The sequence below is a fragment of the Mesoplodon densirostris genome, chromosome 4 (genome assembly GCF_025265405.1).
Source record: "Mesoplodon densirostris isolate mMesDen1 chromosome 4, mMesDen1 primary haplotype, whole genome shotgun sequence".
Classification (NCBI taxonomy): domain Eukaryota; kingdom Metazoa; phylum Chordata; class Mammalia; order Artiodactyla; family Ziphiidae; genus Mesoplodon; species Mesoplodon densirostris.
The window spans coordinates 150,699,992-150,723,846 of NC_082664.1; the positions used below are offsets into that span (position 1 = coordinate 150,699,992).

The 23,855-nt window shown below is 47.9% G+C and overlaps 1 protein-coding gene across 1 annotated transcript in view; it reads right to left on the reverse strand.

Moving 5' to 3' along the window:
• Positions 1-20,121, reverse strand: part of IL16 (interleukin 16) — a 107,797-nt gene extending 87,676 nt beyond the window's left edge. Inside the window, exon 1 of the mRNA XM_060095361.1 lies at positions 20,110-20,121. The gene's annotated coding sequence lies outside the window, so the exon portion shown is untranslated. The remainder of the gene's footprint in view (positions 1-20,109) is intronic.
• Between the last annotated feature and the right edge of the window lie 3,734 nt (positions 20,122-23,855).

Here is a 23,855-nt window from a genome sequence, read left to right on the forward strand (position 1 = left end):
GCCCAGAGTGCCTCCCACTTTTTCCAATTCTTTCCCTTGCTTAAACCCCTCTAATCAATTTAAGGACAGGTGAGGATAGGAAAAGGGAAAGATCACCTCATAGCTGACTTAGGTCTGGAATCCCTGCCTTGGATGACGGGGACAAGACCATCTTGTTGAAAGAGAAGATCAAGAATACTTGGGGCTGAAAATGCTCTCCTAACACATCTCTGCCGTTCCAAATCCCACCCTATGTTCTTTCTACAGTACTGTTCTTGAAACTTTGTAAATATTGACTTACAGTAAGAATTTACATTTTACATCATAGTATGTACCACATAAACACATAAGATGTCTATGTATATAAATAGTTTTAAATATATAAATAAATACAAATAGTAAAAAAAAAAGGCTTATGAAACAACACACTTACTATGGTATAATAAGGTGAAAACATGACAAAGATAATATAAAAATGATTTTTCTTAAATTGGTGTAGCCATTATGGAGAACAGTATGGAGGTTCCTCAAAAAACTAAAAATAAAGTTGCCATGGGACCCAGCAATCCCGCTCCTGGACATATACCCAGACAAAAGTATAATTTGAAAAGATACATGCACCCCAATATTCATAGCAGCACTATTTACTATAGCCAAGGCATGGAAACAACCTAAATGTCCATCGACAGATGAATGGATAAGAAGGTGTGTACATATATACAATGGTATATTACTCAGCCATAAAAAAGAATGAAATAGTGCCTTTTGCAGTGACATGGATGGACTGAAGATTATCATACTAAGCAAAGTAGGTCAGAAGGAAAAAGACAAATATGATATCACTTATATGTGGAATCTAAAATACAACACAAACGAACATATCTACGAAAGAGAAACAGACTCACAGACATAGAGAACAGACTTGTGGTTGCCAAGGAGGAGGGGATGGGGGAGGGATGGATTGGGAGCTTGGGATTAGCAGATGCAAACTATTATATATAGGATGGGTAAACAACAAGGTCCTACTATATAGCACAGGGAACTATATCCTGTGATAAACCATAATGGAAAAGAATATGAAAAAGAATAATAACTGAGTCACACTGCTGTATAGCAGAAATTAACACAACATTATAAATCAACTAGTCTTCAATAAAAATTATTTTTAAATGATTTTGCTAAGAACCTGATGCATTTTGATAAACTCTATTCTTCTTTTTCTGTTAAAAAAAAAAAAGCTGGTCTCAACCCACTAATTTGATTTGCAGTGCACTAATGGGTCATGTTTGAAAACCACTACTCTAAAGTTTTCTCTGATTTCCTACAGTACTTTAATTTGAGGGTATGTGCTTTGGTTCCTCATTTAGGTCCCTTCTGAGCCTCTGAATCTTTTCACGTGTACGTTGATTTGGGTGCATTTGATCGTCCTTCCTCAGAGACCTGTGCTTCTCCAGATTTGAGAGGTGGGATCGACCCTGAAATTTTCTGCTCAAATCTTTCATATGCAGATGGAAGACTGAGGAAGGGCTCAGGTTGACTGGAGCTTTCCCTTGCCAGATGAGAGCTGCTGTGAGCAGCAGGGAGGAAGCCCTAGTGCCAGCCATCCCAGGAGTGAAGAGAGCTTCTGGATCATTTGGAGAACACGTTTGCAGGAGGTGGGAGGGGGAACCTCCCGTCGACCAGGTAGGGCAGCCCTGTCCTAGCTGCTGTAGCTGTCTACCTGAGAAACATTTCTGGCCCAGATGTGCATGCCAAGTCTCATCCAGAAGCAAGACCAGTGGAGATCCCCACTCTGGGTGGTCCTCAGCATCTGGGGCACTGCACAGAGGCACTGCGAGACTTATGAGCTGCTTCCGCGAAAGGCACACACTCTCTTCCAGCATCTCCAAGTGTGCAAGCATAACAGCTCTCAATGGGCTCTGCCTTTCCACCCAGGCACCCTGCTCCTCCACAAGCCCTCCTCAGCACCCTGCTCTGCATTCTTTCATGCAGACTACCTCAATCCTTCTGCCATAACTTGCTTAGCTTACAGGACCAACATAGATTTGTCCTTATATAAATTGGGATCCAAGAGAAGAACTTGAAGTAAATTCCTAATTTCAGGCTGCCTTCCTAGCCAAAGTCCTCCTAGCCAAAGTCCGAGCTCTTAGTTTGTTTATTTTGCCTTGGGGGGTATTTTTCTCCCTGCATATAACAGTATGTTGCTATTCACACTGATTTGTGTCTTAGTATCAAAAACATCTTATATATTAAAATGGGTTGCCAGCCCAAATGGACAATGCAAATATAAGGTGCTATTGTCAGAGTTAGCTTTGTTGTTATGTTGATAGTGTTCATTCATTTTTGCAACAACTATATTCTGAGATTCATCGTGTGCCAGGCAATGATGATGTAAAGGATGAAGACATGGTCCTTTACGACCAGTGAGAGAAGACAGATGTGTACATGGATAATATTCCTAGTGTGGGAAGTTTCATAATAATGGTCTGAATCAAGTGCCACCATCTGAAGTGACTTTATGGATGGTGTCACCAAGGAATCGGCCCCTGAGCTGAGGCTTGAACGCTGAATGAGGGTCTTCCACATGGGAAGGAAAGACAGAAGAGTGAGCATTTCCAGCAGACAAAACAACAAGCAAAAGCACAAAGCTCTAAAAGACCCCCCCTGTATTCAGATCAGAGCAGATCTCTTGGCAACACTGGAGTCTGGGTGTGAGCAGGGGGGAAAGGGTCAAATGGCCAATTCACGTAGCTGAGCAGTCGTGCTTAAGGAATGAAGACACTATCCTGCTAGTGAGTGGCTTTCATTTCAAAGTGCACCCTCCCCACTTCACCTCCAAACCCCGGGGGTACCCTGGCTGGGGCCCAGAAAGGGGAGTGGGGAGTTTGGCAACAGGACAAGTCTCAAACTCCTAGCCTGCCTTTGGTCTGAATAATTCTGCTCCAAACTGTTTACACATGAATGTTTATGAAAGATTTCAATTCTAAAAAGGTTTCCATGGATAAAAAGAACTAGAAAACATCTGCTGTAGGTAATTATAATCCAACTCAGATTTTTTTTTTTTTTTTTTTTTTTTACCCTGTGGATATATGACCATCTTTGTGTTTAGGAACTAGAAATATTTGTTGAGGCATGTAGCAGAGCAGTTAAGATTGTAGATTTTGGAGTCAGACAGGCTGGGGTTCAGTGCCACTTTCTAGCTGAGTGACCCTGGGCGAGTCACCTCGTCTCGCAGTTTGCGGGGATACACTACCTAACTGAGGGTTGCTGTTAAGGCTTAAATGAGATGATGCAGGAAAAGATTTTAGCACAGAGCCTGGGGCAGGAAGAGTGCACAGGAAATGACTGGGTATTCAGGGTGATTAATAAACATCAGTGGAGGTGAATAAATGAATAGCCGGGGCTTCAAGGAGGGGGCTGTCGCACCCTGATAGCTCATGCCCTCATCATGCGTGGAATACAGGAGGTACCCTCAACTGTGGTCATAAATGTTGACCGCCACTTAGCCGCAGGTCAAAAAAAGAGAATGGAGGAGAGGAAAGGAATGGAGCCATCCTGTCCTTCCCAGCAGCCTGGAGAAAGGGAAAGAAGCCACAGGGCAGGATCTCGGGCTGCTTGGGGAGGTAAGGAAGGCTTGGCGCTCGGCTCCTTGGACGGGCTCTGTGCGAAACGGGAGGATTTCACTTGGCAAGAGAAGGAAGTGGATGGGACTTCCTTGGTGGTCCAGTGGTTAAGACTCTGCACTTCCACTGCAGGGGGAGCGGGTTCCATCCCTGGTCAGGGAAGATCCCGCATGGTGAGCTGCGTGGCCTAATTAATTAATTCAAATTAAAAAAAAGAGAAGGAAGTGGATGCTGTGCTGTGTCCTCATGGAGCAAGGAGTCTGCTGAGTCCTCTGACAACAGAAAGCAAGCAGGTTTACCAACCAAAAGAGTGCCAACCGTGGGACTGAAACCACGTGGAATTAGTCTAAAGCAAGTGGACCCTCATCTAAAGCAAGTGGAGTGACTGACAGTCTTCCCAAGGCCAGTGGCAGGGCTGCCCACGCGCCGTGCCCGCCTGGGAGAGGGGAAGCCTGGTGAGCAGCGGGGAGGCCTCCTCTGGTCTCTCCATCCTTCCTTCCATCGCCTTCCATATCCCCAGTCCCAAGGATGAGGTCTTGGCTGTTCAGGCGGAAATCCTAGAACCAGAAGCTCCCAGGGCTACAAAGCGAGGACAAGTGACAGCCCTCTCCCCATGCCAACCTCCCAAACGGCTTCCTCCCCCCCTCCCTCTGCAACCAAAGGTGGCACCCGATTTCCTACCCCAGTGACCGTTTCCCCTGCTGCCCAACCCAGCACAGCCTCCAAACAGGAGTCCAAGTTCCAGCAACCGGGCCCCGTCCCCATGCAGGTCAGAGAAGCCAGCCTCCTGCGTCCATTAACTGCCACCTGGTCAGAACCGCTGCCTGAGGGAACTTCTCTCACCCGGGCCCACCTACCTCTCTGCTCACAGCCCCTGGGGCTGCCCCCTCCTTGGCTTTGCTCTCCAACTGCCCAGCCGGGACCACGGAACCATTTATCCCAGGAAAGCCAGGGCCCGGGCCTGGGTCAGAGCCGGCAAAGAATGAGAAATGGATGCTCCTTTCTCACTCAGAGGCTGGTCTCAAATCGGATCTCAGGCGCTGATGGCTGGGATGCTGTGAGTCGGACAATGTTCTCACAACCTGCTCTGGACAGGTGACTCAGGGCAAATGTGTCCAACCTGGCACCGGCTCACTTGGAGACTCCCGACCTGAGCCATCTGACTTCTCTGTGTGAAGACGCTTGGTCCAAAAAGGCCGGGCTGCCAGCGCTGGGAAGCTCGGCTCAGAACAAAGTCCACCATCTGCTGGGCTGGCAGAGAACACCCAGGAGGCCAGTGCCGCCCAGAACCCCAGAGCCCAGCGAGGCTCCTCGTTGGGGTCCCAGTTGACCCCTGCCTTCCTTGGATAACCTGGAAGTGGCTGGGAGGGCAGGAAGGTAACAAACACAGTGCCTCCAAAGCGCCTGGCATGACGTCAGCTCACACTATCTCGCCGTCCATCTTGTAAATATTACCATACTCATTTTACAGGTGAAAAGGTCACTGCACAGAGATTCACTGAGCACCTACTATGTGCCAGACCTGGTGACCCTGGGTCATAGCCCACTACTGGTTCAGCAAAATCCAGCGCCTTCCCAGAGGTCACCTAGCTAGCAAGGTATCACGTCAGGAGTCTAATCAAGATCCACCCGACTCCAAAGCCCAGGCAGGCTCTTTTCATGGCATCACGCTGCCTCTCTATGCCAGGCTGTCCTTAAAATAAGAAACTGGCTCTTAGGAGCTAGTCTGGTCCCCAAGCCAGTTGTGGGCATCAAAAGGGATGCCTCCAGGAAATCACTGGAAAAAATAAGTTATGTAACAAGTTTGAGCCCATAGAAACTTCTGCTAGAAATGCAAATTCTCAGGCTCACCTAGTCCTCCGGAATCAGAAACTCTGGGGGTCGGCCTGGCACTCTGCTTTTGCAAGCCCTCCAGAATCATCTGGTGCCTGCTCAAGTTTGAGAACCGAGGACTTCACTTACGTAGAGCATGTTGAGAACCACGGCACAAAGGGACAAGGCGCTCTGTGTGTCCTATCAGGATTCTCATTGCATGACCAGAGTGCTTTTCCCCCGCATGTCCCCTTGGAGAGCCTGATCTAAGGGTGACATTTAACCCATCTGCCCCTTAATGACCATCCCACACATCTCTCCTAAGCACGGTCTCTGTGAGCTGTTTGTACGTGCCGGGCTGGGACTTCTGTGTGGCCCTCTCTTCTAACAAATGAAATGCTTTCCTCTGCTCACCACCAGATGTTTCAGGGCTGACTGGGGGCTTTAATGAGGGTGTAGGTGCGACTCGTAGGAAGCCCGGGGAATTCCATGCAAGGCTTTGGAGATCCAGCCACTACTGTGGGAACAAGGCCCACGGTCACAAGGGAAGCACTTTGGGGATAAAGCTGCCTTTGTCAGTGGGTGTAGGGGGCAGTTCCACACGGCAGGGCTGAGTCTGGGGTGCAGTGGAGTAACTTCTAAAGTGCAGGAAGCCTGGGCCTCGGTCAGTGTTGCCTGCTCTGCTCACACCCGCAGTGCAGTCAAGGCTGGGGCCCGGGGATCAACTGCCCAGGCTGTTTCATTGGCAGAAAGGCTGGGGGGCGATCTGGTAGCGCAGGTGTGAGGAGGCCAGCCTTGCCCTTCCCAGACCCCACAGCCTCCCTTCTACGCCTTGTCACCTGTACCTGAATCCACTTCCTGCCTCTCCATTTTTTTTTAACATCTTTATTGGAGTATAATTGCTTTACAATGGTGTGTTAGTTTCTGCTTTATAACAAAGTGAATCAGTTATACATATACATATGTTCCCATAACTCTTCCCTCTTGTATCTCCCTCCCACCCTCCCTATCCCACCCCTCTAGGTGGTCACAAAGCACCGAGCTGATCTCCCTGTGCTATGTGGCTGCTTCCCACTAGCTATCTATTTTACATCTGGTAGTGTATATATGTCCATGCCACTCTCTCACTTCGTCCCAGCTTACCCTTCGCCCTCCCCATGTCCTCAAGTCCATTCTCTACGTCTGCGTCTTTATTCTCGTCTTGCCCCTAGGTTCTTCATGACCGTTTTTTTTTTTTTTTAGATTCCATATATATGTGTTAGCATACGGTATTTGTTTTTCTCTTTCTGACTTACTTCACTCTGTATGACAGACTCTAGGTCCATCCACCTCACTACAAATAACTCAATTTCGTTTCTTTTTATGACTGAGTAATATTCCAGTGTATATATGTGCCACATATACAATGGAATATTACTCTCCATTTTTTAAAAGTCTTTATTGACTTTGTTACAATATTGCTTGTGTTTTATGTTTTGTTTTTTTGGCCCTGAGGCATGTGGGATCCCAGCTCCCTGACCAGGGATCGAACCCACACCCCCTGCATTGGAAGGCAAAGTCTTAACCACTGGACTGCCAGGGAAGTCCCCTGCCTCTCCATTTTCAGATGATACATGCTTGCTCACTCTCCGAAGGTGAATTCATTCCTGCCCAGACCTTTACGGACACAGGGTGGTTTCCCTCATGGTGGAGACTGTATCATATCAGTGCCCTCCAGGACCTGTTCCAGAAAAAGGAGTCTGCCCTCTGCGCCCTGACAGTCTCCATAGGCAAGCTCATTTAGTGCCTGAAGAAAGGGGAGAAGATGCAACTGGGAGAGCCCCACCTGGGTGAGAAATGGGGCCCGCCCAAGCTACATGCCACGCTTGGCCAAGGTCTTCCTATGGGATCTTGGTCACGTCTCAGCTTTGGTTTATTCATCTGCCAAATGGAATTAAAAACTCCCACCGTGAGACTTCCCTGGTGGCATAGTGGTTAGGAGTCCGCCTGCCAATGCAGGGGACACAGGTTTGATACCTGGTCCGGGAAGATCCCACATGCCGCGGAGCAACTAAGCCCGTGTGCCACAACTACTGAGCCTGCGCTCTAGAGCCCGCATGCCGCAGCTCCTGAAGCCCGAGCACCTACAGCCCGTGCTCTGCAACAAGAGAAAACACCGCAATGAGAAGCCCACGCACCACAACAGAAGAGTAGCCCCACTCACCACAACTAGAAAAAGCCCGCGTGCAGCAACGAAGACCCAACACAGCCAAAAAAATAAAAAACTCCCACCGCAGGCTGTTAGAGGGAAGGAGACAACAGGAGAGGGAGCCCCTGAGAACAGCTCTGCAAATTCTTGCTGTGAGAAGTAACCATATGCTTTTGTTTTGTTTTTGGAATACAAGACACCAAGGAGATTGAGGGTTTGGGCAAATGTCTCCCTCACCTTGGCACCTTCATGCATCTGTCACAGCTCAATGTGTGCTTTAAATGAATTAAAACATCACTCTCTGATAATTATTCTTATATCTACTTCTTTAGGGAAGTGGTTCAAGTTTCCATCAAAATAATTTCGATTATCCATGGATTTCTTCATTAATGTTGTCAACACAGATATTGCAAAAATGTAATAACATAGCAAGAATATTGCAAAAATGTAATAAAGTATCTAAAATGTTTCATAAATTATCAAACAGTAAAAACATTAAAAAGAAATAACCATGTGCTCTTTGCAGCATTATCTGTTTTGCCTTTGCATGAAAATCATTCAAAATTCACCTCCAGGGCTTCCCTGGTGGCTCAGTGGTTGAGAGTCCACCTGCCGATGCAGGGGACACAGGTTCGTGCCCCGGTCCAGGAAGATCCCACATGCCACAGAGTGGCTGGGCCCATGAGCCATGGCCGCTGGGCCTGAGCGTCCAGAGCCTGTGCTCCACAATGGGAGAGGCCACAGCAGTGAGAGGTCCGCGTACCGCAAAAAAAAAAAAAAAAAAAAAAAAATTTCACCTCCATGTGACCCCCCCACGTACTCGCACACATGTGTGCACACACACATGCACACGCGTCTCCATTCTCAATTATATAAAGAAGGGCTCTCATATGCAGATAACTTTTTGTGTACTAGACATTCTGATGAGCGCTTTATTTGGTTTTATCCTCTCACCAACTCCATGAAGTAGGTGCTATTTTTGTACCCATTTTAGAGATGGAGCAACTAGGACCAGCTGCTTGCCTTTCTGGGGCGCACAGCTGCTGGTGTGAGAGCAGCCTCACAGCCCCTGGATGTAGCCACAGGCCAAGCTGCCTGCGAGGTCTGGGAGGAAGTGGACATTCCAGGGGAAAGGCCACTCAATGTGTTGGTCCTTCCAGCTCATGGAGCCTAGAAATCTTTTTAACAAGGGATTCTGAGGCTTGCTAAAGTTTCGTAACCAATGACCTAAACTAGAATACATAGAGCGTGTTGGAAATCACGGCATAAAGTGACAAGACACTTCTGCATGTCCCATCAGGATTGGATTAGTGCATGTGATCAGGAGACCTTTCCTGCATCGTGTCCCCCTGGAGAGCCAGCATATTCTGGGATTATACCAAGAGTTCTATTTATACGGTGATGTTTTCTTTTTTTTTAAGTATGTCTGTATTTCCTTCTGATACTTCCCCCCGCCTTTTTTTTTTCAAATACAAAAGTAATACATGTTTGCTGTAGCAAGTCAGAATAGTCAGAAGGCAAAAGGCAAAGTGCTTTCTTTTTAAAACACCACAACGGGGTCATCTATTCTGATCAAATAGTAGCAAGATAAAGAGGGCAGGGATTGGAGTCAGAGCAGGGTGGAGACCCCAGCTTCTGCACAGGCCAGCTCTGCCAACTGAGGCAGGTCCCTTTACTTTTCTGAGCCTCATTTTCCTCCTCCATAAAATGGGCACAATAATCCAACAAACTGACCGGCCTGCTCAGAGTTCTGAGCAGGAGCATCTAGCATTCTTTGAAAATCCTCAGGGATTCCTTATGCTGTGAACTTTAGGTCATGAGAACTGTACTGTCATGATGCAGAATATGATTGAACAGTTCCAACTAGAAATGGAACACCATAATATAATGATAATATATCCTAGACCCATTTAGCACTTTCAACTTACATCACACAAGGTTGAGAGCAGGACTCTGCCATTTCTTCATACACCCTCGTTTATGGACGCAGACGCTGAGGCCCAGGGAAGTTGCATGGCCTTGGTCAAGGTCAGGCAGTCAGGAACTGCTGGTCTCCTGACTGCTCCTCCAGAGCTCTTCCTTTCTTCCTGCCACCCTACATTACATGCAGATTCAAACCAAAGGTTCTGCTTTATATGACAAGTCTAGCTGACTTCCTTATAGACCATGTTGCTCTTCCTCTGGCCTTCCTGTCCCTCACCGTGTCCATTCTGGGCTTGTATCCTTTCAAAGTAATATTTCATCACTAATACACTACACGATTCTAACAAGCCACTGCAGCCAGTCCCATTGGCGTGTATGAGCAGCCCATGTGCCAACAACTCCCAAATTCCCATCCCAGCCTTGGACTTTCCTCTGGGTTCTAAACTCTTCTTTTCCTATCATCTGCTTAACATGTCCTCTGACAGTTTAACAGGTATTTCAGAATTTATGCCATCAAACAGTACTCTTGATTTCCCCCAGTAAAATCTATTCCTCCCAGACCTCCATATTTTGGTAGTCACCATCATCTCCCACTCATTTGCCCAAGCAAAACAAACAAACAAACAAAACAAAACAAAACCGTATCAAGGAGTTAGGAACACAGGCTCTGAAGCCAGAATTCCTGGATTCATGTCTCGCGTCTGTCCCTGGCCAGGTGCGTGATTATGGCAATAAGGGACACCTCTCTGGGGACTGGCTTAGCCATCCATTGGACGGTTATTGTGCTAGGACCTACCTCACAGGGTTGCTGTAAGACTAAATGTGGTAATGACTGTAAAGCTCTCAGGAAAGTGCCTGCCAGGATAAGCCCTCCGATCCGGATTCCTCCTTCTCTCTGATTCTCTCGTGATTCGCCCCTTCTCTCTCCTCCTTCTCTCTTCTAACGTCACATCCAATTTATCAGCAATTCCCATTGGCCCTACCAGAAGATATCCCAAATCCATCCTCTTCTCTTCGTCTTCACTGCCACCATCCTAACGTGACCACCATTCCCTCTTGCCTGATTACCACACTCACCTTTCTCACTGGGCCTCCATAATCTATTTCCACACAATAACCAGGTAGGTTTTTTGAAAATATAAAATGGATCATGGCACTCATCTACATAAAACCCTGCTAGGACTTTGCACTGCTTTTTGAAACAATTTTTTTATTATTTAAAAAAAAGGGGGGGCTTCCCTGGTGGCGCAGCGGTTGAGAGTCCACCTGCCGATGCAGGGGACATGGGTTCGTGCCCCGGTCCGGGAAGATCCCACATGCCGCGGAATGGCTGGGCCCGTGAGCCATGGCCGCTGAGCCTGTGCGTCCGGAGCCTGTGTTCCGCAACGGGAGAGGCCACAGCAGTGAGAGGCCCGCGTACCGGAAAAAAAAAAAAAAAAAAGGATTTTTTTTTTTTAGAGCAGTGTTAAGTTTACAGAAAAATTGCACAGAAGGTACAGTGTTCCCGTATGCTCCACTCATGGTCTCTCCTATTATTAACATCCTGCATTAATGTGGCACATTCTTACAATTGATAAATCAATACTGAGACATTGTAATTAACTAAATTCCACGGGTTACCTCAGGGTTCGCTCTCTGGGTTGCATATTCTATGGGCTTTGACAAACGCATAACATCACGTATCTACCATTATTGTGTCATGCAGAGCAATGTGCCACTGCCCTTAAAAGCCCTGGGGCCCACCCATTACTCCTCCCCAAGGCTTTGCATTGCTTTTTCAAAATAAAGTCCAAATTCTTTACCACGTTGGGAAAGACTTACATGGTCTTGCCCCTCTTAGTCTCCCCTTTCCTGAACAAGCCAAGCCCATGTCACTCTAAGGCTTTTGTCCAAGATATTTCCTCTTCCAGGAATTTCCCACTTCCAGATCTTCCTATGGCTGTCTCCTTCCTGCCTTGATATCTTAAATGTGGCCTTTCCTCTCCACCCTGTCTACACTAGGCCCCAGCTACTCCCCATCACGTCTCCTTTTCTTCATAGAACTCGTCACCATCTGAAGGTGTCTTGTAGTCTATTCAGTCTCTAGTCTGTACCTCTGTGCCCCATCTACGGTCAAGCACCCCAAACAGGAATTCACCAGCTTTGTTCACTGCAGGGTCTCCAGTCCTAGGACATGCCTGGTCCAGAAGGGCTCAGTAAACACTTACTGAATGAATCAACCCCAAACCGAATGAATAAATAAATGACTAATGCCATGTAATGAGCTTCTACACTCGTTTGTATTGTGGCGTTTACAGAGAGCTCTGGCAGACATTTTCTTCATCTCATTTATGTGATTAGTCTCAGATTTAGACAGAACTTAAAAAACATATTCACACGCTCTCTCCTAGTCTCTCAAGGTCACTGATGGGGACAGGGTGAGAATGTTCTCTGCAAGGGAAAAGAGTTCATTTCTGAGAGCACCAATGACCCTTTGGATTGGACAAGCAGAGTCACTCGGTTTCATTCATAGCTGTGGGATGAAGAAAAACACTTGGAGATACGGAACCTTGACTGATGAATAATAGTAACAACTGGGACTTCCCTGGCGGTCCACTGGTGAGACTCGGAGCGTCCACTGCAGGGGGCACAGGTTCGATCTCTGGCCGGGGAACTGACATCCCTCATGCTGCGTGGTGCGGACAAAAATAGTAATAATAATAATAATAGGAACAAGTGTCATTTGTGCAGCACTTGCTGTGACTAAGACAGACACTGCACTAAGTACTGACAATGCGGCATCTATCTCCCAACTCTAATTGTAGGGTTGGTGCTATTCCTTATCCCTATTTTCCGGACGAGGAAGGGAGAAAGAGGAAGCACGGGCCCTAAAATGGCTTTCCCAAGGCACGGAGCCAGCCTTTGAACCCAAGGTTATCTGACAACAAAGTCCAGGCAATCCTGGCCCTTGGAATAAACGTTGAATAAATAAACCATGCCAAGTTGAGCAATCTGGAAATCCCTATCCATCCCCGGCAGTGCTGGGAGGTTGAGAAAGGGTTAAACACCAAACCAGGAGGGGAGGATTGGTGTCTGGGCGGGACTTTTTCAAGGTCAAGATCAGGATGGTTTGCACAGCATGCTTCCCCTTCACCAGGCCACAAGAAAAGGCCAGGTATTAATGCATGACACACCCAGGGTGAGGAGAGGGCGCTGGGGATGTTTCCGCTTGGTAAGATTTTGGCAGGAACCGTGTGTTCGGTCCAAGGGTGTGGAGACAGTCAAGTGCCCCGTCTTTTCTGGCTCTTACAGGATGCCGGAGCTCCCCCAGCCGGGGGGCCCGGCCCCCTCCAGAGCGTGTTCACACTGGACAAGGGGCGGGCGAGCCGAGGTGGAGCAAGCCTGGCCAGCCGGGGAGGCTGCCAGTCCCCCTCCTGCAGTCCTGCCCACACAGTTATCTGAGGAATGCCGCTTCCTGCCTTGCATCAGAAAGCAACATTTTTAAATTTGAAGAAATCCCTGTTTTCTTTTCTCCGTTTGTTATTGTCATGACAGGACTGACTCAATAAGTAAAAATTTTCAGTCCCTGCCCGAGGTCGCAGACTCGTCTCCCTTGACTTGAAGTTCCTCCAGACTCTTCGTGCCTTCTCCCACCTCCGCGCCTCGGCACACATTGCGCTCTCTAACTCCCAGAGCCCCTGCTTCCCGGCCAGCTCTCCTGTGTTTTTCAAGGTTTGGCTCAGAGTCACCTCCTCCAGGAAGTCTTCCCTGATACCTCCCTCCCAACTCACTGATGGAATTAGGAGCTTCCCTTCTTTTTTGGGGGGTGTGGGGGTGGTGGAGAGGAGAATGCAATTTCTTTTTTTTTAATTAATTAATTTTTATTGGAGTATAGTTGCTTTACAATGTCGTGTTAGTTTCTGCTGTACAGCAAAGTGAATCAGCCATACGTATACATATATCCCCTCTTTTTGATTTCCTTCCCATTTAGGTCACCACGGTGCATTGAGTAGAATTCCCTGTGCTATGCAGTAGGTCCTCATTAGTTATCTATTTTATACATGGTATCAAGAGTGTATATGTGTCGATCCCAGTCTCCCAATTCCTCCCACACCCCACGTTCCTCCTTGGTATCCATATGTTTGTTCTCTACGTCTCTATTTCTGCTTTGCGAATAAGATCATCTCTACCATTTTTCTAGATTCCACATATATGCGTTAATATACGATCTTTTTTTTTCTCTTTCGGACTTACTTCACTCTGTATGACACTCTCTAGGTCCATTTACATCTCTACAAATGACCCGATTTCGTTCCTTTTTATGGCTGAGTAATATTCCATTGTATATATGTACCACATAGAGCCAGGACATGGAAGCAACCTAAATGTCCATCAACAGATGAATGGAAAAAGGAGCTGCTCTTCTGTACACGCAAAGCTCTCTCGTCTGGGTCTTACCCGGTAACTGTGAGATCCTTGATGCCAGGGACTGTGTCTCCTCTCTCTCTCTCTCTCTCTCTCTCTCTCTCTCGCCCTACACAGTCCCTGGCACAAAGTGGATGTTAAATACCTGTTAGAGGAAGAGATGAGAAGGAGAAAAGAAACAGGGCAAAAAGGCAGGAGGAAGGAGGGAGAGAGGGATCTTTGTGGTCAGATGCATAGCCACAGATATAATATAGACATAGAGACAGACGGATGCATGCCCAGGTATGTATGCCCAGGTATGCATATGCGCACCACCGCAGGGTATGTGCGGGAAGAGCACTGGTCCAGGAGTCCAGAGGCCTGAGCTCTTACCACGAGGCTGCTGCTGACTGGCTGTGTGACCTGGGATAAGCCACGCCCCCTTCTGAGCTGCAGTTTTCTCCTTTGTAACACGCGTGATTATAAGACTTAAATAAGAATGCTGTCACTGCCTGATGTGTGGTGGTGTTTCCACAAGTTTCAGCGCTGCCTTCCTGCAAGAGCACTCCGCCCGCGATGCCCCAGACGCCATCCACAGTGGGAAGGACAGAATGCAGGGTGCAGGAGCCACAAGTCCCTGCGTCTGGACCCTCTCCATTTCCATCTCATTCCATCACAGCTGTTCAGACGCTCGAAACGTATCCGCACTACACTGCATGGTACCCATTTTGGTTTCTTCTGTGTCCATTTTCCCAGTGACAGATGCACATACTGGCTCCAATTCCTGGACCCGTCTGGACTGCATCAGGAAATATAAGGCAGCCCCAGTGAAAACAGCTTGGTCCCTCTCACCCTGACCCCGTGGGGACCCCCCGTGAGGCCCTAGGACACACGAGTATATACAGAGCCTTGGCATGGTTCTCCCCAAGGTCCAGTCTCCCAAGGTCCTGCCCCATCTCCTCCATCCTGGCCTGTGCCTAAACCCCCTGACAGACCCCAGAGCCCCAGCCTAAGCCCATGCCCAGTCTGCACCACTAACTATATCTGCTTCGCCTCAGCTCCCCAAAACCTTCTGCTTGTGCTGTCCCCTTCTCCCAAAACCCCAGCCAAAATCTGCACTTGAACCCATTGTGAGGCCTCCCCAGCAGACTTGGGAGCCTTTACCACCAAGGGTTCTGCCCTCACGGCCAAGGCAGGACAAAGCAGGTTCTGTACTTTATTAAACCAGGCCCTTAAATCTAGTGACATGTTATATATTATTAGGAAAAACTGAAAGCAACTGAGAAGGGGCATGGAAGAGCTTTCTGGGGTAAGAATAATGTTCCCACCATGCTAAGAGTTTGTCTTACACAGGTGTATCTATTTGTCAAAATTAATCAAATGGGGGCTCCCCTGGTGGCGCAGGGGTTGAGAGTCCGCCTGCCGATGCAGGGGACACGGGTTCGTATCCCGGTCCGGAAAGATCCCACGTGCCGCGGAGCAGCTAGGCCCGTGAGCCTTGGCGGCTGAGCCTACGCGTCTGGAGCCTGCGCTCCACAGCAGGAGAGGCCACAGCAGTGAGAGGTCCGCATACCGCAAAAAAAAAAAAAAAAATTAATCAAATGGTACACATAAGATATGTACATTTCACTGTGTGTAAATTTTACCTAAAAGAAGAATAGTAGTCAAATCCTGAACTTGATTTCATTACATACATGCTGAACTGTTTAGAAATGAAGTACAGTGGTGCCTGAAACTTATTTGGAAATATATTCAAAAAATAAGATGGATGCATGTGTGGATGGATAGAGGGGAGGATGGTCACATGAGAAGGCAAAAGAAGTGTTACTTGTAGAAGCTAGATAGTGGGTATGTGCTTGCTGACTACAGTTCTTTCCACCTTCCTGTATGTTTGAACGTTTTTAATAATAAGATTTTGGAAAAAATACAACTGAAAGCAAGCTAAAGAGTCGATAATGTGGGGGCCATAATGGTGATGGTTCTGAAAACTTCGCAGGAACTGAGAACCCTAACCCCAAGTGGAAACGTCAGCACGGAAATCAGTCTGTATGTACCTCAGGATCACTATTGTTATTTTTCAGCCACATGCTAAGAACTCAAGCTTTAGAATGAAACATACCTGCCCTGGGTTCAAATCTCAGTCCTGCCACTCACCATTTGGATAAGCTCCCCAGGCCTCATTTTTGCTTACCTGTACGATAAAGGCAAGGCATTGGCCTCATAGGGTTGTGGGAGGAAGATGCAGTGAGTCCGTGCCCATCAGGGTCCTAAATCAGCGCCTGGTGCTGAAAGCGCCCAGGTGGAGGGAGGTGCTAGTATTTGCAGAGAGATTTCCAGGAGGCACCCTCGGGGGTTGGCCACCAGATGTGGGGAACAGAGAGAAACGGCTGACACACGGAGAGAGGGCTGTTGAGACCTGGCCTCACCAGCAAAATCTCTTTTCCCCTGAGCTAACAAGTCACCAGGATGATTTTTTAAAAGATTCTGCAAGGAAAACAGACTGGATGGAAGGATGCTTACAAAGCTCACAGTGACAAAGTTAAGCTCGTAAGATTTGAGACAGTTCTCTTTTCTCATCCTTATTCTTCGGCACGCTGTTCTCTTTACCTAGAGCTTGCTTCCCTACCTCTGCACCTGACCTCATTCCCACACACCTGCACACAGCTCAAAGGGCACCTCCTCAGGGAGGCCCGCCCTGACCACTAGACTAGGCCGGTTCCCTGGTTAGAGCCTCTCATTGCAACTAACCCTCTTTGGTCTGTCGTACAGAGTGAAGTCGGTCCGAAAGAGAAAAACAAATATTGTAAATTAACACATATGTGTGTGGAATCTAGAAAAATGGTACAGATGAACTTATTTGCAAAGCAGAAATAGAGACACAGACGTAGAGAGCAAGGGGGGAAAGTTGGGGTGGGATGGATTGGGAGATTGGGACTGACATATATACACTACTATGTATAAAATAGATAACTGATAAGAACCTACTGTAAGGGCCTCCCTGGTGGCGCAAGTGGTTAAGAGTCCGCCTGCCGATGCAGGGGATACGGGTTCGTGCCCCGGTCTGGGAGGATCCTATATGCCGCGGAGCGGCTGGGCCCGTGAGCCATGGCCGCTGGGCCTGCGCATCCGGAGCCTGTGCTCCGCAACGGGAGAGGCCACAACAGTGAGAGGCCCACATACCGCAAAAAAAAAAAAAAAAAAAAGAAAGAAAGAAGAACCTACTGTAAAGCACAGGGATCTCTACTCAATGCTCTGTGGTGACCTAAATGGGAAGGAAATCCACAAAAGAAGGGATATATGTATATGTGTGGCTGATTCACTTTGCTGTACAGCAGAAACTAACACAACATTGTAAAGCAACTATACTCCAAAAAAAAAAAAAAACTAACCCTCTTGTCATTATATTGATGCTTGTATGATTGTTTATCTCAAGTCTCCCATCATATCATCAGAGCCCAGCATGATGCCTGAAGCACAGACTGCTCTAAATAAATAATCTGTTGAGAATGAATTCCAAGTGTTTGAGATAGTGACTTCACTCTTTGTAGATTGAAAAATAAATAGAAAATTGGTGGTGGGGTGGGAAAGGCAATAAAATAAAGCCAGCTACATCCATGCCTGTCCCAGGCAACATTATATACCTCTTTACCATTAAAGATGGATGGCAGCATCCAATGTGGTTTTACTTTGTTTTGGGGAGAACAGCATGGGTGAGGTGGGAGAAAGCACAGCAGAATTCTCCTCAAACCCCACCCCCTGCCTTCCAGCCCTACACAGACCCTCCCTCTGCATCTCACAGGCCCGGCCCCTCCTTGCTGACAGCTGGCCATGGGGACTCACAAGGGCCCCCAGGTATATCTTGATTCCATTTTTCTGCCGGAAGGAACGGAGGCACCTGTGAAGGAGATCACGTGACCCGACTATTGCTGGGGGTACAACCAACCACCTTGTCACATGCTCAGAATCTGCACGTGGGGAAAGGCAGCGCTGGAAGGGTTCTTAGAGACCATCTCTCCTAAACACCTTCCATCCACCTTACAGACAGCGACAGTGAGCCCTGGATACGGGAAGGGGCTTATCCAAGGTCACAGTGCTGTGTAAGAATGTAACTGAACAGGTGTCCGTGCATTGAACCCCCAACCTTCCAGCTGCTGAACTCAGGAAAGAAGGGACTTGATCACCGTCGAGGAGTGATGCTGTGGATTGTTGCCCCAGGACTGAGTACTCATTCCCACAGCTGGCACACAGGTTGCCTGGGACAGCTCAGAGCAGAACCTCTCTCCAGGACTTACCCTCAGCTGAAGGCAGCGGCCTCTCCCCAGGGCAGCCCACATGCAGTGATGGGTCATTGCAAGGGTACAAAGCCCCATGGGATCAGCTGGATTGGCTGAGGCTTGTGTTGCAGCAGCCCAGCTCCTCCCTCTGTCCAGTTCTGCTTCCCTCACCCCTCCCAGGTGCCCAGGGACACTCTCCAGTGAACTTCCTACACGCACCAGGGAAACCCAACCAAAGATGGTGATGCAGCCAGGGACAGGAAGTGGCAGGACCCCATGGAAATAAAAATGAATAAAATGGTTTCAGCAAACATCAAGCACCTACTAAATACCAGGTCAAGTCCAGTCCTCAAAGATTCCCCAGTGTAAGATAAAGTACAGTGCATCCTGTACTTTATCTCAGAAGCTTGGCCCACCTTCTGCAAGAGAGGGAGACCATGGCCACTTGGGACCCTCGAGAACTCCTTCTTTCATCCCCAAGGGCTGGGTGCTCTGTGAGGGTTCCTGTGTCACGACAGGCGAACAGGGGAGCAACTGCTTTGGGGGCTGAAACGTTCTCTGTATCGCACAGATGCTGCTCGGGCCATTTCACCAGCTTCATCTCATTTACTGCTTCTATAGTCCTGTGTGGTAGGAATTTATGACCCCTGTTTTGCAGAGGAGGAAACTGAGCCATAGCGAGGTTAAATACCTTTCCCCACAACAACTAGCCTGTTCATCTCAGAGCCAAGATTTCGTCCCCGGTAGCCAGAGCCCACAGCCCGGGTTCTTGGCCCCTGTGCTCCACTGTCTTTCTTCAGAATTCAGAGAATTCTTTTTTTTTTTTTTTTTTTTTTTTTCTTTTTGCGGTATGTGGGCCTCTCACTGTTGTGGCCTCTCCCGTTGCGGAGCACAGGCTCCGGACGCACAGGCCCAGCGGCCATGGCTCACGGGCCCAGCCGCTCCGCGGCATATGGGATCCTCCCAGACCGGGGCACGAACCCGTATCCCCTGCATCGGCAGGCGGACTCTTAACCACTTGCGCCACCAGGGAGGCCCCAGAGAATTCTTTAATAGAACCTAACCAAATGGATCCCAGGGTTCTAGCCATCTTTGTCATATCTTCCTGGAGCAGAAAAAGTCAGAATGTGCCTTTGACTTGCCTTGCTCTCCGTTTTAAAGAAAACCACGTGTTTATTCTCTTATGCCAAAGTTACAACAGACCTGAAGTTTTGCCAAGTGTTGACTTTAAAAGCTGGGCTGAGGGGTTAAAATCCTTTTCCCTGATGCCTGTTTGTTTATGCTTCTGGAGCAAAAGAAGGAGGTTGTCATAAGAAATGATCTGATCCACGGGGCTGTACCAGCAGCAAGGCAGGGAGTCTGGCCAGGGTACCTGGTGCCCCTCCCAGGGCTCAGATCCATGAGGCTCAGGGGGCCCCCTGCTCCAGAGACCTGCTCCCCGGTCTCCCCCAGGTGCTGAGCAGCTCCCCCTTCTGTTCTGCATCCTGCTAGTAGCGGAGCCCAGCCATGGGGACCCTGACAGCTTTGGGCATTTAGATATTGATATCCCCACCCCCTGAGCGTTGCCAGGACCACTCAGAGGAAAAATGGGCAGGTAGAAAGAAAGCAGCTGCCCTGGCCAGGGCTCACTCTCATACCCCTTGGGGGTCCTGTGATACATCCACCTCTCACCCCTCCACCAAGCAGCCTAGTGAGCATTCAGCCAGCCTCTGTGAGGACAACGCAGACAGACTGGGAGGGGCTGTGTCCCGCTGCACCACACACGTGCACACACACAGACACACACACACACACACCACACACACCACACCACACGGCATAAGCAAAATTATGCTTCCCTAGGTTTCCACCTCTCTGTGTCCAAAAGAAGAGTCAAACCCTTCATCCCCACCTCCCCGTGAAGCCCCTGAGAAGCAACCTCACTCACCGTTCTCCCTTCCAGGGAAGAGTCTCTTCTGCAAACTCATGACGGGGGCTCCAGGGATGAGGGAGCGCCGTGACCGGTCCCTTCTGAGTATAACTGATTCACTTTGTTATAAACCAGAAACTAACACACCATTGTAAAGCAATTATACTCTAACAATGATGTTTAAAAAAAAAAAAAAAAGTCGCGGGGGATCAACGGCAGCTTCTAGGGCTGGGAGTATTTGAATGGGAGTTAAAATTACAAAGTAACTCCTCGTTAGAACTGTTTTTCCCCGGCAGGGAGGGAGGGAAAAAAATCCCTTTCCCTCTGCCAGCAAATCTTTAACATCTCAAAACGGTCGCTTCCAACTCCTGCCCTCCTTGCGAAGCAAATGTGTAGAAGGCGATGTTATTTCACTGAATCAAGCCCTCAGATCATAAGCCTTTTCCGGTACCACAAACAGAAATGTAAAACCTCAAACTTTCCCTTGGCCTCGGAGTCTGTCGTGAGCGGGCAGAACACGCTCTCTGAGATCGAACGTATGGGAAATGTGCTAAACTTGTTAGATATCCCAAGCCCTCAACGCGGCTTTCCCCCTCCCCACCCTACATCTTTTTATTCTTTTTAATGGGTTCTGATGTGTTTATGTAATTGCGAAGGACAAACACGACACCTCCAGTCCTTTTGCCCAAAGTCGAAGTGATTCATTTTCTCCTTTACACACGCCGCACACAAACACAGTGCCTGTTTAATCCAAGTGAAAACGCCTTTCATAAAATCTGCAAAAGGCTGGGGCAGTGCGAGGCAGGGTGAATGCAGCCTGTGTCCTGAGAAGGGCAGTTGGGCTTGGGGGAAGGTGGTGGCTGACTCTAAACAAGACAAACAGAAGGCGCTCTGACTCCCGCCCGTGACAGGACAAGGAGGGATGAAAGAAAAGCGGGCTCAAGCCCTGGGTAACTGGGCTATAAAACGTTTGCAGCCTGCTCTACCCAACTTCCCCTTGCTAGCCTTCCCATACCAGGGGGAGTTATTTTTAGACTTGGACAAGATGTACTATTATTTGAAATGACCAGTTTGATTGCTGGGTTAAATAAATCCTTGGATTCCCCCACCAAAAAGACCAAAAGGATATACAATAAGTGGGCAAAGACTCAGCTGAAAGCTGCAGAAGAATGTGACGGTTTTCGGGATGCAGCAATGTGAGAGCAGACTGAAGGGAAAGGCTGCTCTGTTTGATAGAGAGGGGAAAAGTCACCAGGGGAGCAAGCGTGACAGAGCCTGGTCCAGTTCCTGGGTTACCTGTCCCCTGCCAAGTGGCCCACGTCTTCCAGGGATGGGCCCCTGCCATGGCTGCCTCTGGCCCCCTGACCAATGTCACTCTCACCATTCATAGTCTCGAATCACCGTCACTTGATCAAAGCACCTCCAGGTCACTGTGACCACTCTACCCCTCCCCCACCTCCTCACCCCTCACATCCCTTAAATAATCATTTCTCAGGGCAGTGCTGCAGGGTGCCAGAAAAACCTCTGCTATCAGCACCTGGAGTCAGAACAGCTCCCCTAGAGTCATCCTTACCCCAGGATGAGGGCTGGGATCCAGAGCTGGCACTTCTCTGCTGCCTGCTCTACTTTGCTTTGAATAACCACCTAACTGCCTAGGTCATGAACTTGCAGGATGCTGCAGCTATACTATGCATGCAGGACTATAAGGGCCAGAAATGGGCCTTGCATTCTAGTGATACACAGTAGCAGCAACAATGGGAAGCCGGCTAGATAAATAGAGGAATACTTTGCAGAAATTAAAATGATGTAATAAAGTAAGATTTATTACCATAGAAAGATATCTGCTTTACATTTTCAAGTGAATTAAATCAGGTTACAAACACAGGTTGTGTAGTATGATCCATATACATGAAACAAGATTAAATTTGGAGACCTAAAATTGAGGGATTTCTTTTTTCTTCATGAGCTTCCCAACATCCATTGAGCATTCCGATATCCATTATGTTATCCCCACAGGTCAATGAACAGTAATAGCTTCCAATCTGTATCACCTATAGGATAATAGGTGGAAAAAAAATTGTTTTTTTAAATCAAGTCATTAGCTTTGGAACTCCTAAGTAGATTTTGTTAAATCAATAACAAAAGCTATACTTTTGAAAGTCATAGCTTTTGATCATATGAATTAAGCCTTTGACAAAGGAGTTATTATTTGACTGGTAAGCAGAATAATTGTGCCTCCAAAGGTGTCCACATGCTGTTCTCACGGACCTGTGAACTTGTTATGTTACATGCAAGCAGGAATTAAGGTTGTAGATGGAATTAAGGTTACTAATCAGATGAGTTTAAAATAAAGGGATTATCCCGGATTGTCCAGATGGGCCCAATAAAATCACAAGAGTCCTTAAACGTGGGAGAGGGAGGCAGAGGAGGAGGTCAGAGTTAGAGAGAGTCTTAAAGAAGCTACACTGCTGTCTTTGATGATGGAGAAGGGGGCTACAAGCCAAGGATGTAGGCAGCCTCCAGAAGCTAGAAAAGGCAAAGGAACGGATTCTCCCCTCCAGTCTCCAGAAAGGAATGTTAACTCTGCCAACACTTTTGATTTTAGCCCAGGGAGACCCATTTTGGACTTTTGACCTCCAGAACTACATAAGATACTTTGTATTGTTTTAAGCTCCTAATTTTGTGTTGATTGGTTACAGCAGCAATAAGACACTAACACATTTGGATTTGTTTTTATTTTGTTTGTTTCTTCAATGCCAGAAGCTTGGCTTTGATTACAAAGAGCAAAGCCTGGAGGACACAAAGCACAAAATTTATACCATAAACTCACAGATTTGGAAAAAACATATGAAGATATAAGAGAAGCTATTTTCTTATTTAAAAGGAGATAAAAGTCTGCCCAACTGAAGAGAGGATGAGTTTCAAAGACTGCAGGTTGGGGCCTGAGAAGGAGCCCCTCACTTCTGCTCCTTCCTGGTTGGCACTGAGACACACAGGTAGTACACACTGGGGACAAGACCTAGCACAGAGACCTGTGTCCCACTTTCTACCTGAAATACTGGGAGGAAAGGGTCTCCTTCGAGTGTCCTGAGCCAACTCAGAGTGGAAATGTCCACCTGGGAGAGTTAGACCAAATCCTGGGACAATCCGGAGCCTCCCATGAGAGGGTGGAGGGCTAGGTAGGAGAGAGTGTAGCTGAAAGTTCCCTGTGCCTTGAAGAGGTACCCAGAATGCCCGAATGCCCCAGCTGACCCAGGAGCTCTGCACAGTTGGGTGTGGAGGAAGCAGGATGACCTCTGTGATGAGAGAACCAGATACCTCGGCAGCCAACATGGTGGGGATGGAACCTCTAGGACAAAGGAGAGGCTGGCCGGTTCCCTCTACCGTGAATGTCTCAGCGAGGGGACCAAGGACTGTGTGCACCTTCCCCAACGCCACCATATCACATAGAAACCAGGCAGGGAGACCCTCAACTGGCTGAGTAGGTACCCAGAGGAGACCTGAGTAAAATCAGGAGTAAACCAGGAATGACTAAATTTACTTTGGATTGGCAAAATCAATCTTCCATCATCCACAGACATGGGGGGTTAAGAGTTAAGTTCAACAGCAGAGAAATAAGGAAGACTGCATGTTTATACATGACTTTTGTCTGAAAATTGTCTATTAGTAGATGCCAAGATGTAAATAGAGGTTATCTCTGGCTAGTGAGAACAATTATGAGTGCTTTTCATTTCTTTTCTAATTTATTTTTCCAAAAGGAACAC